This window comes from Loxodonta africana, chromosome 19 (assembly GCF_030014295.1).
Source record: "Loxodonta africana isolate mLoxAfr1 chromosome 19, mLoxAfr1.hap2, whole genome shotgun sequence".
NCBI lineage: Eukaryota > Metazoa > Chordata > Mammalia > Proboscidea > Elephantidae > Loxodonta > Loxodonta africana.
In genome coordinates this window covers 22,486,150-22,500,697 of record NC_087360.1, presented here as the reverse complement: position 1 = coordinate 22,500,697, position 14,548 = coordinate 22,486,150, and the positions used below count along the sequence as shown (strand labels likewise).

Sequence of the window (14,548 nt, the reverse complement as noted above, 5' to 3'; positions counted from 1 at the left end):
ACACTAATCCTCTTTAACATGATCTAATCTTGCCTCATTAACCACAGGCAGAGATTAAGATTTACAACACATAGGAACATTATATCAGTCACAAAATGGGGGACAACCACACAATACTGGGAATCATGGCCTAATCAAGTTGACACATATTTTTGTGGGACACGATTTAATTCCTGACAGTGTGGTTACCATAATGGACAGCAGAGTCAAAGCAGTAAACAGAAGAGTCTGACTCATGTGGATTTATGGCATTGTCTTCCTAGTCATGGTGTTCCTAGGAGCAAATAGATGGGAAATCTACCAAATATTTACTTGATCTGTACAAGCAGATGAATTCTAGTTCAAGTGAACAACAGTCTAACTCAAATTACCAGAATAGAGAGTCATAGTGCCTCAATCAATTCCCAGACTTGAGTGAGTTCACAGATCCACAATCCCTTGATTGAAAGGAAGGTCAGTTCCCTTGAGGAAGGACACCAGTACACTGCCAAAAACTTATATTGTTAATCTTTCTCCCAGCCTTCACTAAAGTGATCTACAGCCTTTTACGAGAGTGACTGTTCATTGGGGAAAAGAAAATAATTGGACTTTTGGGAATTACTGGGTACTAGCTCAGAACGGACCCTAATTCCAGGAGACACAAAATGTCACTGTGACCCACCAGTCAGAGTGGGGTCATACAGAGGTCAGGTTATTAATGGTGTCTTAGCTCATGTCAGTCTCACAGCAGCTCCAGTGGTTCCCTGAACCCATCCTGTAGTGATTTCCCCAGTTCCAGAATGCATAATTGGAATAGAAATGGTCACCAACTGGCAGAACCCCCACATCAGTTCCCTCACAAATGGAGTAAGGGGTATTATGGTAGGAAAAGCCAAGTGGAAGCCATTAGAACTGCCCCTACCTAGGAAAATAGTAAACCAAAAGCAATACTGCATTCCTGGAGGGATTGCAGAGATTACTGCCATCATCAAGGACTTGAAGGATGCAGGGGTGGTGATTCCTACCACATCCCCACTCAACTCACCTATTGGGCCTGTGCAAAAAACAGATGAATATTGGAGAATAACAGTGGATTATCAAAAACTTACCCAGGTGATGACTCTAATTGCAGCTGCTGTTGCAGATGTAGTCTCATTGCTTGAGCAAATTAATACGTCTCCTGGCACCTGGTATGCAGCTATTGATCTGGCTAATGCCTTTTTCTCCATACCTGTTTCAAAGGACCATCAGAAGCAGTTTGCCCTTAGCTGGCAAGGCCAGCAATAGACCTTCAGTTGCCTACCTCAGAGCTACATCAACACTCTAGCCCTATGTCATAATTTAGTCTGCAGTAACTTTGATCGCCTTTCCCTTTCACAAGATGTCACACTGGTCCATTACATTGATGACATTATGCTGATTGTACCTAGTAAGGAAGAAGTGTCAATGACCCTGGACTTATTGGTAAAACATTTTGTGCTAGAAGGTGGGAAATTAATTTCACAAAAATTCAGGCAACATCCATGTCTTAGTCATTTATTACTGCTGTAACAGAATTACCACAAGTGGATGGCTTTAACAAAGGGAAATTAATTCTCTCACAGTCTAGTAGGTTACAAGTCCAAATTCAGGGCATCAGCTCCGGGGGAAGCCTTTCTCTCTCTGTCAGCTCTGGAGGAAGGCCCTTGTCCTCAATCTTCCCCTGATCAAGGAGCTTCTCAGGCACAGGGACCCCATGTCCAAAGGACTTGCTCTGCTCTTGGTGCTGCTTCTTGGTGGTATGAGGTCCCCAACTCTCTACTTGCTTCCCTTTCCTTTTATCTCTTGACAGATAAAAGGTGGTGCAGGCCACACCCCAGAGCAACTCCCTTTACCTTGGATCAGGGAGGAGACCTGGGTAAACGTGGTGTTACAATCCCACCCTAATCCTCTCAACATAAAATTACAATCACAAAATGGAGGACAACCACAAAATACTGGGAAGCGTGGCCTAACCAATTTGATATACACATTTTTGGGGGAACATAACTCAATCCATGACATTCCACCTCAGGGAAATTTCTAGGGACCCAGTGGTATGAGGCATGTTGAGATAGTCCTTTTAAAGTGAAGGAACTGTTATTGCATCTGGCTCCTTCCACAATTAAAAAGGAGGCACAGTGCCTAGTGGGCCTCTTTGGATTTTGGAGGCAAAATATTCCACATTTGGGTGTGCTACTCTGGCCTATTTATCAAGTGACTCGAAAAGCTGTTAGTTTTGAGTGGGGTCTGAATAAGAGAAGGCCCTGCAACAAGTTCAGAGCTGCTATGCAAGCTGCTCTGCCACTCCGGCCATATGATCCGGCTGATCCAATGGTGCTTGATGTGTCAGTGGCAGATAGAGATGCTCTTTGGGGTCTTTGACATGCCCCTATTGATGAATCACAGCACAGACCCTTAGGATTTTGGAATAAAGCCCTGCCATCCTCTGCAGATAACTACTCTCCTTTTGAGAAACAGCTTTTCGCTTGTTACTGGCCCTTAGTAGAGACTGAACGCTTAATCACGGGACACCAAGTCACCGTGCAACCTGTGCTGCCCATCATGTACTGGGTGCTCTCTGACTCACAGAGTCATAAGGGTGGACGCGCACGGCAGCACTCCTCATTAAATGGAAGTGGTATAGACGAGATCAGGCCCGAGCAGGACCTGCAGGCACAAGTAAGTTGCATGAGGAAGTAGCCCAAATGCCTATGGTCTCCACTCCTGTCACATTACCTTCCATATCCCTGCCTGCACTTATGGTCTTGTGGGGAGTTCCTTATGATCAGTTGACTGAAGAAGAGAAAACTCGTGCCTGGTTTACAGATGGTTCTGCATGATATGCAGGCACCACTCGAAAGAGGACAACGGCAGCATTACAGCCCCTTTCTATCCGTGGACTTACAGAATGCCTTATCCACCGTCACGGTATCCCACACAGCATTCCCTTGAATCAAGGAACTCACTTCACGACAAATGAAGTGTGGCAGTGGGCCCTTGCTTGTGGAATTCACTGGTCTTACCATGTTCCCTATCATCCTGAAGCAGCTGGCTTTATAGAATGATGGAATGACCTCTTAAAGACACAATTATGGTGCCAGCTAGGCGGCAATACCTTGCAGGATTGGGGCAATGTTCTCCAGGAGGCTGTACACGCTCTAAGCCAGCGTCCAATATATGGTACTGTTTCTCCCGTAGCCAGGACTCATGGGTCCAGGAATCAAGGGGTGGAAATAAGAATGGCACCACTCACTATTACCCTTAGTGACCCACTTGCAAGATTTTTGCTTCCTTTCCCCATGACTTTATGCTCTGCAGGTCCAGAGGTCTTAGTTCCAAAGGGAGGAATGCTCCCACCTGGAGGCACATCACTGATTCCACTGACCTGGAAGCTAAGAATGCCACTTTGGCCACTTTGGGCTCCTTATGCCTCGGATCAACAGGCAAAGAAGGGAGTTACCATACCGGCTGGTGTGACTGATCCTGATTACCAAGAGGAAATCGGGTTGATATTCCATAATGGAAGTAAAGAAGTGTATGTCTGGAATGCAGGAGATCCCATAGAGTGTCTCTTAGTACTACCATGCCCTGTGATTCAAAGTCAGTGGAAAACTATAGCAACCTAATCTGACATTACTACTAATGGTCCAGACCTTTAAGGAATGAAGCTTTGGGTGACCCCACCAGACAGCTTAAATGCCTGCTAAGGGCAAAGGAAATACGGAATGGATGGTGGAAGAAGGTAGTTCTACTAAATACCAGTTACAGCCACATGACTAGTTGCAGAAACGAGGACTGTAATTTTTATGAGTATTTCTGCTCTGCATCAAATATTTTTGTTTTCTTCATTTATAAAATATAAGATGTAAACAGGGCTATTGCATTTAAGGTTGTATGTGAGTTCGTTGTATCATGTTAGGCCCAAGTATGACTTTATAATTGTCTTTATTCAGAGGTTATATATGGTTTAAGGAGATGTGTACAGGTGCCAAGTTGACAAGGAGTGGAAAGTGATGGTTAAGGTCGTATGTCAACTTGGCTGGGCCATGATTCTCAGTGTTTTGGCAGTTGTATAATGTTGTGATCACTTCCCTGTTGAGATTTGATACGTGATCACCCCCATGATAGGATCTGCCCGTGACAGCTCACTGCTCCCCTCAGCCTCCATCTCTCCACCCTCCGCCACCTGGCTCTTCCTGCTCACTTTGCTGGGGCTTTTGCTTGTTCTGGATCCTACCGCTGCCTCCTGTTCTTCTGACCTCCAGCTCTTGGGACTTGAGCTGGCAGCTTGCCTGGGGTCTTGCCTGCTGATCTTGAGATTCATCAATCTTCACAGCTTGTAAGCAACAGCCCGGCTCTCCAGCTTTCCAATCTTAGGTTCACCAGCCCCTGCTGCTATGTGAGTCAGGAGAAACCTTTTCCTGGTCCATGGATGTGGGCATTATGCCTCTAAAAACCGTGTGACCCATTTCCTTGATATAAATCTCACTCTCTGTATATATATTTATATACTTTACTGTTTTTGCTTCTCTAGAGAACCCAGTCTAAGACACACAGACTGCCGGAAGAACAAACAAATCTGTCTTGGAAGAAGTACAGCCAGAACTCTTCTTAGAAACAAGGATGGTGAGACTTCATCTTAGGTACTTTGGACATATGTCTTTGTCATCTACTGCTGCTTAACAGAAATACCACAAGTGGATGGCTTTAACAAAGAGAAATTTATATCCTCGCAGTAAAGTAGGCTTAAAAGTCCAAACGCAGGGCATCAGCTCCAAGGGAAGGCTTTCTCTCTCTGTTGGCCTTCTCATCAATCTTCCCCTGGACTAGGAGCTTCTCCACACCAGGACCCTGGGTCTAAAGGGCGCTCTCTGCTCCCAGCACTGCTTTCTTGGTGGTATAAGGACCTCCCTCTCTGCTTATTTCCCTTTCCTTTTTATCTCTTGAGAGATAAAAGGTGGTGCAGGCCACACCCCAGAGAAACTCCCTTTACATTGGATCATGGATGTAACCTGGTAAGAGAGTTACAATCCCACCCTAATCCTCTTTAACATAAAATTACAATCACAAAATGGAGGACAACCACAGAATACTGAGAATCATGGCCTAACCAAGTTGACACATATTTTTGGGGGACACAATTCAATCCATAACAATATGTTGTCAGGTGGGACCAGTATTTTGAGAAGGACATCATTCTTGGTAAAGTAGAGGATCAGCGAAAAAGAGGAAGACCCCCAGTGAGATGAATTGGCACAGGGCTGCAACAATGGGCTCAAACATAGCAACAATTGTGAGGATGGTGCCAGATTGGGCAGAGTTTTGTTCTGTTTTACATAGGGACACTACAAGTTCAAACTGACTCGATGGCACCTGCAGGGCAATGAATTACTTAACATGGCCCTTCTAGCCATAGTCTTGTGACTCATACACAATGACTGAGTGCAACTATGCAAATAAAGTATATGGAATCTGTGATTGTTGAGATTGTGTGTCAATTTCGCTAGGCCATGATTCCCAGTATTGTATTTTAGTCCCCCATTTTTTGTGATCTGATGTAGTTATCCTTCCATTTTGTGATGTGTTGTGAATTCCAGCCTCTATGCCTTTGGTTGTGTTAATGAGGCAGGGTTAGGGATGTATCTTGAGTCCCTACCTTACTAAAGGGTATGACTCAAGTCACCATCGTTATCCCAGTCACTGTTCTTCCTAAAGGGTGTTCCTCAAGTCACTGGTCTTCTCAAGTAGGGGGAGTTTCCTTGAGGGTGTCTACATGGGTGTAGCCATTAACTCTTAGATTGGAGGCTGGCCCAGTCACCTCTGCCTTTGACATATGAGACAGCGATTTGTCAGGCCTCTGCCAAGGCCTTGCTGCTCCCTAGTCTCTTGAGCTTGATGGCACTTGTTTGCATGAGCCACTGCTGGGATGGGGAGGCCTAGGGCACAGTGGCAGGTACTTCCTCAGGCAGGAGGAAGAGAGCCTTGGTGGGAGACTCTCCCTGCTCTGTACTGGGCTGGGCCACTGGCCCCTAGGCCATTCCCAGCTGAGCTGTAACCCTGCACTCTCCCTTGCACCTGGATTCCAGCAGAACCCACCCTTGATTTCTACCCTCCTGGCCCCTGCCCCAACCCACAGTACCACAGCAGTCAGCTCCAGGAGGAGGTGAATGGCACTGGGTCATTGCATACGAGTGGCAATGGAAGGAGGTTGTGCAGAAATGGCCACAGGATGCAATCAGCTACCAGCTTCCCTATCAGACGGACTTAGACCATTGTGTGGATGCAAGGAATTGTGGGACAGCTGGAAACATCTGGAATTCTGAAGAATTAGCTGGCGTTGCCATGCACCATGGGGTATCAGAGTCAGGGTTAAGCCCTGCCCTAAAAACACCACATGCCATAAACTGAGGAGGGGGCTGGAGGGTTCTGGCACTATCAGCATCGCTACAACAGTGAGTCTTCACTCTGGGTGTGACTGTTCACTCCACGAACAGTGGTTGGGTCTGGTTTGCAGCTTTGCCAAGACTTCCACACTTCCTTCATCCTGAGAGATACCAGCACTATCCACCTGGTTTCCCCCTCAAGAGGTCTGGTGCCAAGGCCACAGGGCCCTCCTTGGAGTTCCGGAGGCATCAATACCCACTGTGGAGGACCCTTATCAAATGTTCAAGTTCCAGCTCCATGGGCCCTCCTCCAGCATCTAGGTTTTTATAATACCAATTTCCTCCCTTGGTCCTCCAGCCCTTGGGGTGGTAGCTCCTTCCTGCAGTGGATGCCTCTGTGAAAATCTGGATTATCTCTGCTTTTTCAGGATTCATAACCTGGTCACCAGTTACTGTGGGGTTGATTCTAACTCATGGAGACCCATGTGTGTCAGAGTAGAACTGCTCCATAGGATTTTTAATGGCTATAATCTTACAGAAGTAGACCACCAGGCCTTTCTTCCAAGGTGCCTCTGGTTGCACTCAAACCTCCAACCTTTTGGTTAGTAGCTGAGTGCCTTCACCATCTGCAGACCCAGGACTCCTGATTACCAATACTTCAAATGAATTCTGTTGAAATAGCTAGTGTGGGTTCCCTTTCCTAGCTAGACCCTGGCTAACATATATGCAGATGCGTGACACTGTTTTCTGTTGTTATGAAGCTATTCTTACCCGCCAGGAGTCCTTGCCAAAAGATGTTTTTTGTTTCCTAGAGTTCAAAGAGCCTTACTATGCCCCATCATCTGCAATTCTACCTGGTTTCTTACTTAATATCTTACCGCCCTGGGGATACTGCTATGTCGACTTATTAGTGAGGTTACTATGGTTACTGTGAGGGTTACTGGGACATACTTTTACCTTTTCTCCTACATGTGATGATGAAATAGAGCCAGAAACTCTTGGTTCCTCATTCGAAGTTTTCAGATCCTTTATGATATTTAAAATACTGATAACATTTGTGGATTTTTAAATGATTTGTTTTTCTTCATCTTATTTTCAGGAGCTAAAAAAAAAAATTTTTTTTTTTTTTAATTTATATAGGGTGGTTTTTTAAAAATAATTTTTATTGTGCTTTAAGTGAAAGTTTACAAATCAAGTCAGTCTCTCATATGTAAACTTATATACACCTTACTACACACTCCCAGTTACTCTCCCCCTAATGAGACAGCCCGCTCCCTCCCTCCACTCTCTCTTTTCGTGTCCATTTCTCCCCTTTAGGCAGGAAATGCCAACGTAGTCCACCTGATCCAAGAAGCTCATTCCTCACCAGCATCCCTCTCCAACCCATCGTCCAGTCCAAACCATGTCTGAAGAGTTGGCTTCAGGAACGGTTCCTGTCCCGGGCCAACAGAAGTCTGGGGGCCATGACCACTGGGGTCCTTCTAGTCTCAGTCAGACCATTAAGTCTGGTCTTATGAGAATTTGGGGTCTGCATCCCACTGCTCTCCTGCTCCCTCAGGGGTTCTCTGTTGTGTTCCCTGTCAGGGCAGTCATCGGTTGTAGCCAGGCACCATCTAGTTCTTCTGGTCTCAGGATGATCTAGTCCCTGGTTCCTGTGGCCCTTTCTGTCTCTTAGGCTCGTAATCACCCTGTGTCCTTGGTGTTCTTCATTCTCCTTTGATCCAAGTGGGTTGAGACCAATTGATGCATCTTAGATGGCTGCTTGCTAGCGTTTAAGACCCCAGACGCCACTCTTCAAAGTGGGATGCAGAATGTTTTCTTAATAGATTTTATTATGCCAGTTGACTTAGATGTCCCCTGAAACCATGGTCCCCAGACCCCTGCCCCTGCTACACTGGCCTTCGAAGCATTCAGTTTATTCAGGAAACTTCCTTGCTTTTGGTTTAGTGCAATTGTGCTGACCTCCCCTGTATTGTGTGCTGTCTTTCCCTTCACCTAAAGTAGTTCTTATCTACTATCTAATTGGTGAATGCCCCTCTCCCACCCTCTCTCCCTCCCCCCTCTCATAACCACAAAAGAATGTTTTCCTCTCAGTTTAAACTATTTCTGAAGTTCTTATAATAGCGGTTTTATGCAATATTTGTCCTTTTACAACTGACTAATTGCACTCAGCATAATGCCTTCCAGGTTCCTCCATGTTATGAAATGTGTCACAGATTCCTCACTGTTCTTTATTGATGTGTAGTATTCCATTGTGTGAATATACCATAATTTATTTATCCATTCATCCGTTGATGGGCATCTTGGTTGCTTCTATCTTTTTGCTATTGTAAACAGTGCTGCAATAAACATGGATGTGCATATATCTCTTCGCATAAAGGTTCTTATTTCTCTAGGATATATTCCAAGGAGCAGGATTGCTGGATCGTATGGTAGTTCTATTTCTAGCTTTTTAAGGAAGCACCAAATTGATTTCCTACATTTTACATTCCCACCAGGAGTGTATAAGTGTTCCAACCTCTCCACAGCCTCTCCAGCATTTACTATTTTGTGTTTTTTGGATTGATGCCAGCCTTGTTGGAATGAGATGAAATCTCATTGTAGTTTTGATCTGCATTTCTCTAATGGCTAATGATCGTGAACATTTCTATAGGGTGGATTTTAGTCTGCTGTTTGTTATATATGCTGCACCTAAAGCAAAGCAATGTCTGTGCAGAACCCTTCCTGTAGCCAGAGATGGGAGACTGGATGGAGTAGGACTCAAAAGACGAATGGGACAACTAATAGAATGAATCTTTATTGCTAATTTCCTGGCCCTCACCAGCTAGCCCTCAGGGAAGCCCAGGCCTCTTGGGATCCTGGCAATTCAGAGAAACATGCCTGGATGGGCCTCTGGTGGGGGCACCAGGATGATCTTGCTGGCCACCTGTTCCAGGATGCTCAGGATAGGGCTGTGGGCTCCTGCCACAGCTCAGCACCCAGGAAAGCCTCCGCTCGCTCATGCCATGCCGCCAGTCGTGGCCACCTATCAAATGGGTTATTGCTGAGAGCCATGGGCTGCAGGGACATGGATGGGAGAGTGGTGAGGTCCTGAGGTCCCCATGCCGTCAGGACACTGTCACCTCCCCAGCCCCCACCTGAGGCCAGGAAGGCATGATTGGCCTCAGGGCTGCAGCCAGATGTGGCCCCCTGCCCTGGCCTTCTGTTCTGGCAGGAGGCAGGTCAGGGGTTCCAGCTCCACTTCAGCCTGTAACAAGCTGAGATTCTGGGCAAACCCCTGGCTCTCTCTGGGCCTCAGTGTTTCTGTCTAATGGGGCGGCAAGGGGAGGGAGGCTGCCCACAGCTACCACCCAACTGACCGATTACACACCTGCATCAGCTCCTGAGCTCCATGATGTCAGCCAGGGTCACCCGGTGGCTGGCGAGGCAGGGCTTATCCCCCAGGAACTTGTCCTCCAGCTGCTGCAGCTCCTGGTCCGTCCAGGGCAGTAGAGGGTGGCTCACCCTGTGGCCCTTGCACTTCCCGGTCCCAGTGCTCACCAACCTGCATAGGGTGCTCACTCCTCACCTGGGTCCATATCAGCACATCAAAGGTGCCTCAGATGCAGTCATTGTAAAAGCCCAAGTATTCATGGATGCGGGTGCAGGCCTGCATGTCGAGGGGGTGGGGGGGGTACCAGTGGGCCTCTGTCTGGTACTTGAGGGTCAGGTAGTTCAGGATGGCCACACTGGGGCAGGTGCAGAGGTGGTGAGGGCCTTAATCCCAGCCTTGTTTCCATCCCCCCAGGGAGTGTCTCTGCAGTCGGTGGGCTCCCCTCCTGCCTCCCCCACCCCCAGCACCCTGGGCATTGCCTCCCATTCTCCTTTGATTACTCCCTCTCAAAGCCTACCCTTTTCTCTTTTGTCTCAGACACTAGGCCAGGCCCTTTGCTTTGCAGTTTTCAGAACCTCAGCTCTATGACAACCCAACAGGTAGACTGTGGAGTAGAGAGTCTTATTCTTTTTTGCACTGAGCGTCAGAGTAGTTAAGTAACTTGCCCAAGGTGATGCAGCTCAGAAGGGGCTACCGGGGCCCATGGAGCCAATCACGTGTCTGGCGAGCCCACTGTGGGTGCTCAGCCAAGCTGCCCTTGTGGCCCAATGCATGAGCCAGGGATCAGCAAAGGGAGCGTGTCCTCAGTCTGCCATGGGTCCCATTGGCCAGGTGCCCTGCCATCACTCCTGCAGCCGCCTGACCTCTGTTCTCCTCCTATTGGAGCTGGGCCAACTCTGTGGGCTGGAGGAGTTGGGAAGAAGCCTGCCCAGCCTCCATTTGTTGAACTTATTCTCAGCCCAACACCAGACATATGTCCCCTCATCCTCTCTCCTAATGCCCTGTCACTTGGGGGCAGGGAGAGCTTGGCTCCAGAAGAGGAGGTTGGAGATGAGAGAGAAGCAGGGACAGGCCACACCACCTGTCACCCTGGACTTTCCATCGGCTGTCCCCTTGCTGCCCTTGCATTCTGGGAGGGCCCGAGGCCAGGGGGAGCACCGTGAGCTGGGGGGCTGGAGCTCAGGGGTGAAGGTCAAGATGAAGTCGCCATCCTTGAGAGCGGGCACTTTATGCAGGCTGTTAACTCGGAAAAACTCCTCGCTCATGTGTTGTCCTGGGAGGAAGGGGTCATGAGAGTTGGCAGGGCAGGAGCAGCATCTCCTCTGCCCTTTCTCCCCTCCAGGGTTGGGGTGGGAGGGCTGGGTTCACCCACCTAGTGTTGGCCTTCTTGGTTGGGTCTCCCGGGCTGGGCGTTGGGATGGCTGCCCTGCCCTGCCATGTGCGGATGGCGTTGGAAATAGTCAGGAGTGGTCGAGGGTGGGTGAAGAGAGGTTATTTCTCCAGGTCTGGGTTGGCACAAATGGTTTTTGCTCAGCTGGTAACCAAAAGGTGGCTGGCTGAAATCTACACAGTGGTACCTCAGAAAAAAGCTTGGCAATCTGCTTCCCCAAAGATTACAGTTAAGAAAGCCCTAGGGGGCATTTCTACTCTGTCACATATGGGGTCACCATGAGTCAGAATCAACTTGAAGGCATAAAACAACAACAGGGGTGGGCGAGTGGAGGGAAAGCAAGGAGAGCGGCTCAGACCCAATTCCCCGACAACATGGCATCTCCCCAACATCTTCAAAGATTTATGAATTTACAAACACTTTCAACGCAGGAACTCAGACAATGCTTGGAATGCTGCTTCCCACCCCACAGAGCAGAAGGTACGTGATCCTCCTCGTGGTCCTCCTTGACAGAGAAGAGAACTAAGGGCCAGAGAGGCGACTGCCCAGGGTCACAAAGCTGGGGTCACCTCCAGTGGTGCTGGGGAAGGAAAGGAGGAGACCTCGGGGAGCCGTGGTATTGAGGGGCACTTAGGGAGGAAGGAGTTATGGGGAACCACGAGGTTGAGGGGGACTTAAGGAGAAGAGCATTGTGGGGTGATTTAAGAGATAATATTGGAGCCATTATTCCCTGTACTAAAATGTGACCCAGCTGGAGCTGGACTCATGAGGACTCACAAGGACACATAAACTGGGTCCTGAAGTATAAAGACAATAGCTACGATAATCTTGGAAAACATCTTTTAGGGAAGCTTTCATATAAACAAACCATAAAACACAGCACAAAAGACCCACATACTTTGCACTTTTTTCTTTTTCTGTTAGCATGTAGCAAATAGTAAGATCTGTTGGACCAGTGAAGACCTTCCTGACTGTCCTTACTGAAACCTGTACCAATGATTGTTAAAAAAGACAATTCAAAATGTAGGATCACAGTCTCTAGCCAGTCTGTGAATAGGTGAAGCTTTCATTGGTTTTGCCTATTTGTAAACGTTATTATTATTATTTTTTAATGTTAATGTACACTGATGACTCTGTAATGTTCCTTGGCAGACATGGCTCTAGCAACATGCTTGTCAGTTTTCCCACTTTTGCTTACTCTGTCATATTTCCTTGGACTCGGGCAGACATGGCTTTAGCAGCATTCTCGGCCATTTTCCCACTCTAGTCTGTTTCGTAACATTCCTTGGATTTGGGCAGACATGGCTCTGACAACATGCTTGTTCATTTCCAGCTTGCCTCTTTGAATATATGCTAAATAAAATCTTCTTTTTGCTCTACTAAACGTTGCGATGTTTTTATCCTAGAATCGGGGTGGGGAGGATGGAGGTGTGTGGAGTTAATGGGAGCTCGGGAAGGAGGGGCCGTGGAGGCGCCCGGCCTGAAGACATGTGGGGCACAAGCCTGTCCACCTTTGAGTAGCTCCACTGTGCGCAGCTCCAAGATGATGCCATTCCTCCTAGCAAAGAGGTAGACAAAGGAGGCAGGACTGGGACAGTAGGTCCAGGTAGAGCTTCAGGCCCATGGCGGGGTGTGGTGGCGGAGTGGCAGGGAGCCTCGGCAGCAGCGGAGGTAAGCACAGGACGTTCCCTGGAAATAGAGGATCAGGCCCTGCCCAGCTCCCCACCTCGCCCCCGGTAGCTGCCACCCCAGGTCCCTGCCCCCGCCCTGCCCCCGCCCTGCCCCCGCCCTGCCCCCGCCCTGCCCCCGCCCTGCCCCCGCCCTGCCCCCGCCCTGCCCCGGTCCCCGTCCCGGCTCCGCCCGTGGCTCTTGCCCGACCCAGGCCCCTGTCCCGCCCCCTTTCCGATCCGGGACTCTGCTTTGCCGCGCCCCTAGTATCGCTCCGAGCCAGTTCCTACTCTCCTCGGCTGCGACCAGCAGTGCCTGCTAGGTCCGGTTCCTGTTCAGCCCCGGGCGCACGCTGCCCGCCGGCTAAGAGCAGGAACCGCGTTTACCTCGAGCTTCTAGGGCAGACCCGGGGAGAGCAGTAGCCTCCGGTCGAGGATACCCCAGAGTGGGCCCGGAGATCGCACCATCTCTGAAACCGCACTCTCCCCAAATCAAATTCGCGGTAGTGCCTACTTTTCCGGCCGCTCCTATTCCCCGCGCGCGGCAGGGTGGCCAGGCGGCGCGCAGGGCGGGGCCTTCCGCATTCCTGCCTCGTGAACACGCCGCGTACCGCCGTCCAGCCATCCTGGACAGCGCCCAGTGCGCTGGGTCTCTGGACTTGTTAGGTGGTGAAAGGGATCCGGGGTGGATGGGACACTCAACTCCCTATTGCTTGCAGATCAGTGGTCAAGCAGTGAGGGAGACCACAGCCCAGAGAGCTACTGGGTAGGAATAGCCCAGGAACCTCACCTTCTCCCTTCCTTCCTCTCACCCTCTCCAACCCTGGGCTTCAAGTGGGAGTGGACATCTTCCCCTGCGCCACAGCAGTGGTCCAGGGCTGGGCACCCACCTCTGGCTAAGTCTCTTGGAGTAGCTCATCCCTCTGGCCAGGGGCCCCAACCTGGTGGCGAATGGCAACCCTCCCCTGGGATTTTTGGAGTTTGGGAGAGGGAAACAGTCCTTCTGGTAGAGTAAATGTGTGCGGTGTGAACTGGGGCCCTGTGGCCACTCTTCCAGAGTTTATTGCGCAGGCCAGTCTGTGAGGATGAAGCTGGCTCAGAGAAAAGGAGAGTCGAGGGTCAGAGGAGAGATGCAAGTTCTGATTCAGTTCTCCCAGATGGCAGGCTGCACCCTTCCCCTCCCACCACTGGACACATCCTCTGGGAAACCCCTCTTCATGCCTAAACCAGTTGGCACAGAGTTTCTGTCCTTTCTAAGAAAAAGAACTCTGACAAGTGCAAAGAGGTCCCAGGAAAAGCCTAGGAGCCCTGGTAGGGTGAGGTTCACATGGAAGGAAATTGGAAAAGTAAATGGTCCAAGAAGAAATTTGTGTCCACGAAGGAGGTGGTGGGCCCCAGAAGAGCCTGAGAGTTTCCTGACCTCTAAAATCCCCCAAGGTGCAGACTCCTTACCTTGGTTCTTAACCTCTACCCTTTCCCCACTGTGTATTCCCCCTGGTGACCTCCATCTCCATGGTCACCTTACTTCTGGGTGTAGACTTCAATCTTAAGCCCCATGCCCAGAGAGATGATCTTGAGCTGGACAGCCGCCTGGGTGTTCCACAGGCCTCTCAAACTTGAAAACTGACAGCCCTTCTCCACCCTCCCAGCCCAGGTCCAGTGAAACTGGTTTAGAACTTCTGACCTCCAGAACCATAAGAGAATAAATTTATGTTTTTTTAAGCCACCAAACCAA

The 14,548-nt window shown here is 49.2% G+C and overlaps 1 long non-coding RNA gene across 2 annotated transcripts; it reads right to left on the bottom strand.

Moving 5' to 3' along the window:
- Positions 1–8,564: 8,564 nt before the first annotated feature.
- Positions 8,565–13,400, bottom strand: LOC100675511 (uncharacterized). Of its 2 annotated transcripts, none has more exons than XR_010318602.1 (4): positions 13,201–13,400; positions 11,129–12,835; positions 9,754–11,029; positions 8,565–9,408 (listed from the first exon to the last, which is right to left on the bottom strand). It is a non-coding gene; the product is annotated as an uncharacterized LOC100675511 (long non-coding RNA). The 2 variants fall into 2 exon arrangements; XR_010318603.1 differs by having other exon boundaries at positions 13,328–13,373.
- Between the last annotated feature and the right edge of the window lie 1,148 nt (positions 13,401–14,548).